Here is a 4,302-nt window from a genome sequence, read left to right as displayed (position 1 = left end):
TCGTTATACAGAAGCCATACTCTTGCTACAGTTTCATAAGGCAGTGCTCCACAGCAGGGCGCTGTAGGCGCCAAACGCACAGTCATCCATGCAGCTGTAGTAACTCGCAAACAACACAGAACAGACGTAAGCAACGGGACTTGAAGCAGCATCAGACATTTCTCCTGTGATACTGCTGCAAAAAAACAGGTACAATAAACCCATAACAGTGCGATATGATTGGCTTATTGCTGAGTCTGGATTTCAGATGTTAGTAGTGCTCTTATCCAGGGCAAAAACATGCAGCGATTAGAGTATTATCGCTGTTTGAAAGTTAATTTCTGTTACATGTTTACAAACGATATATCACAGTTGACTACTGGAGCTGGTTTTTACTAGCAGCAGATTCGTCTCTGTTTTGAATTTAGAGGAATAAACTCCACAGAGGTGATTGTTATTTGTGTTAGATGGGTGGTTTTACATTAGTCCAGCATCATCTAGCAGTGTGCGGGCTAAAGCAGAATCCTGTGCTGCTCCAGCACTGCAGATCATGATCGCTGAAGGGTGCAGGGTGCTTTGATAAACAGTGTTTCAGCGGGGTCAAAGCTTTATGTTGCATGATTGCTGAGGAATATAATCCATTAAGACTTGTGACCAGCCGGTCTTAGACCCAGCGTTTTCCCATCATTTAGGTCTAGGTCATATTTCACCCATCAAAAAGTAATTAATTATATTTTATATTAAGAACATTAAGGGTACAGTTTTGTTAAAGACCATTAATCAATTGTTTTGTGTCAGATGTTTTATTTCAGGACTCAGTAGGGCCACCGCTCTTATTTACAAACACAGAACATTGGCAAAAAATATACAAATAAATAAATCGTACTTAGTTGCATTTAAATTCTGTCTTAGTTTTAAAACTATCATTTTCATTGGATGTTAAAAAATGATATGGTATGTGTGCTTGGTTATCAGTGTTGCTTCCCCTGTTTATATTGTTCGCAATTTGCATTAATGTAATATCGTTTAAAGCTAGAGTAAAACAAAGGAATATTACAGTAATACAGTATTATATTACTTTACATTCAAAATGCAGTAAAACTACCCCCTACAACACTTTGTCACTCATAAAACAAACACTAACAACATGTAGCATTTCATTATATTTTCTTAAGATTTCTTCACAAAACAAAAATGACACCTCTCTGTTGTTTAAAATTCACTGCTGTATATGTTTCATGGTCTGTTTGTATATAGTACAAAACTTTTTCATTATATTAATTGTTGTCTTATTCAGTGTTGTATTATGTGAAGTTTTGATACAAAGTTGAACAGTTTCTTTGAGTTTTAGTGGTGGTTGTGTCTGAGTGAGAGAAGACCATGTAATTTACAAAATTAGTCGAATGTATTTTTGTGTCGTCAGTAGTGATAAATGATCTACAGTGTAGTTGACATAGACTCATAGACTGCTGTTGTGTGAACAGGTTTGAAAATGTGATTGAGAATACCGGCTGTCCAATGGTTCTGTTTAAAAGCAGACTTCATCTTTTTAAAGGGGTCATGTGGTGCTGCTAAAAAAGAACATTATGTTGGCGATTGGTCTAATGCAATGGTTTATGCCGCAAAAACATTATTTCCTGCACATAATGTACAGCATTCCCCGCAAATTTTCTGTAAACTCAGTAACATTTTTATGTGCCTTCCATTGTTCCGATAAGTGAGGGGCGACGCTTTTGATTACCAGGTAATTCAGCGCATAGTTATTGAATACCTAGTGGAGAGAAATGTACATGCCTTTCTTTAACATACTTTGATGCCGTAGTGTACGCCATAATACAAAAATCAATAAAACCCATTATAAATGAGGCATTTGCTGTCCTGCAATGTTGGCAACTGAAGAACGGAAGGCGGCTGAGTGAGTGGCGGGCCGCGGGTTTGAGAATGGTGAGGCCGGGCGGCAACTACATGATGACCCCGGAAGCTGGACTCTGCCGCATCCATTTGTTAACTCATGCATTCACAGCGAAGTTGATGTATTTCCTCAGCCACCAGCACAGATCAGCACTAGGCATGATGAAGTGGATATCATCCTCTTTTTGAAGGCCAAAAGAAGTGGTTTCGCTACAACCATTCACACCAGCATCTCCACAACGGTGGCGGTGGCACCAACAATACTACAGCGAGAATCAAAGTTACATCTTTCTTTTGCAGGAACATTTAAGGTAAGTTATGCACAGGATGTAGACGCGGGGCGTGGTTTAAACGAAAGCCATTTTAGGAGGGGCGAAGTTGGACTCTAACTTTTATAAAGAATATTTATTTGGATTTGAGACTTTAGTCTTTGCAACTTTACAGATTTTCTTTATGCACCAAGAGCTTGTAACACTCCAAAGAGAAAGGAAAAAGTGAAATTGCATCATATGACCCCTTTAATAAAAAAATTGTTTTTGTTGTTGTTTTAATCATGGGGTGAAATATGACCAGGCTTCATGAGATTCACTCCATTATCGTGTTTTTCAGTTACGCTGGAATTCACAGAACCACGGCTCAGACATGTCATATGTCTTCACCAGTGACTTCGTGCTTGAACCCGGTGTACCGTTCTGCAGGCTTGTATCGATAGGGGACTTGAGTTTTTGCTAGGCGTCTGCTGGGCTGGCTGTGACCCCAGCATCCGTGACCACAGGGGAGCGCCTGGGTCTGCATCTGGCAGCCAGTAGCGGGGTAATATGGACATCTGTAAGCTTCCTGCTGGGATTAGGCGCAGATCTGCTGGCCACGGCTATCAGGGCAACACTGCACTGCCACCTGTAATGTGGACATGTGGACACGATTCAGTTCCTGGTGTCAATGGTCTCAAGATTGATGTTGGTGAGATAAGCCAATATTTATTTGGAAAATTAGATGTTTATTGTAAGTGACGAATGTTTATGTAATGTACAGCAATCGCTAATACTGTAGCACACTTGTGCTTTTAAGTGCTCCCATAGTGTGTGATTTGCCGAAAAAAATCTTTTTTTGAAGATTGTGGAGCGGAGCAACACATTTACAGGGAAGAAAATCAAAAAAAAGTATTGATACAAATATTTTAGCTATAGTATAACTTCAGCACATTATTTTTGCGCATAAATACTTATTCAAATTCACTTTTTAGCTTGTGCATTTTTTATTGTTTATTTTGAATAAATAAGTGATTTGAAAATTTATTTGTAGAATTTAATAATTAAAAAATACTTATATTCACTATACACGACATTGCTTGTTTCAAAAACTTTGATTCCAGCTTTGACAAAACTGCAAATCAGTAACAGTAACCCTTATGTTCTAGGAAATAAAATCAAATGCCCTTTTACTTTGGCTTACCTTCTGCTGTACCCTATTATTATTTCTTATTATTTTATTATTATTGTAAATCAGAATTTTATTTTTTCAAATTTTACTTTTCCATGGTGTCCATTTTCCCCAACTTAGCCCACCACTTTCATAAAATAGAAATAAATGTTGCACTTTTCAAAGAATATCATATTAATTTATTATTTTACTGTAACTGAATGATGTCATATATTTGCTGTTGCTCTGATATATATTTTCTTGATTGTTCTCATGCATTTGAACAGTAACCACAGTGGCTTCGACACCACTGGTGCTGGCTAAGAGGAGAGGGGTCAATAAAGATGCCATTACCGTTTACTGGAAGGGCTTGAAGAGCAAGAGGTCAAGGGCTTCAACAGAGGAGCCCACTCCAAACTTGAAGCCCATACAGATGGCTGGAACGAGAGGTTTAGATTTGCACATTTAAATGTTTTTGTTATTTGACACCTTTTTAGTAACCTTTTTCTTTAACAAAATACTCCTACTGTTCCTAGTACGATGGAGAGCCATTCACTGTGTGAGATCCAAACCTGCGAACAGCTAGGTTGGGGCTGTCCGCTTTTCCGCATTCCACCGGCAGGAGCAGTGTGGAGGACTTGGCTTCTGGAGGGTGCTGCTGTCTGCTAAGCTTGTTTCTTCGGTAATCGGCTCTTTCTTTCTTTGGGCATTGCTTCCTATGTTAGTGGCGGTGCTGCCCTTTTCTGTCAAGTCCGCTCTGAGGTCACCTGTGGGCCAGAAATAGTGTTATATCTCGGGACCAGACTAGTTCAAACTTTGAATTAAAGTGGAAGGTTATGAGTGGACTCTGAAAGGTTCAGATGAAAGAATCATAGTAACAACGGATTAGGTTACGATGATGAATTTTTTAGAAACAATCATTGTTATTCCTCACATGTTTAGGTCGCGGACGGTGTTCACATGATGATGACTAGCACTATGAAGGACGACTGA

The 4,302-nt window shown here is 38.9% G+C and overlaps 1 pseudogene; it reads left to right on the top strand.

Moving 5' to 3' along the window:
- The first annotated feature begins 2,532 nt into the window (after positions 1-2,532).
- Positions 2,533-4,302, top strand: LOC122134449 (annotated as a pseudogene).

This window comes from Cyprinus carpio, chromosome B7, assembly GCF_018340385.1.
Source record: "Cyprinus carpio isolate SPL01 chromosome B7, ASM1834038v1, whole genome shotgun sequence".
Taxonomy (NCBI): Eukaryota; Metazoa; Chordata; class Actinopteri; order Cypriniformes; family Cyprinidae; genus Cyprinus; species Cyprinus carpio.
The sequence above is the reverse complement of the archived record's forward strand: the minus strand, read 5'-3'. Positions and strand labels throughout refer to the sequence as shown.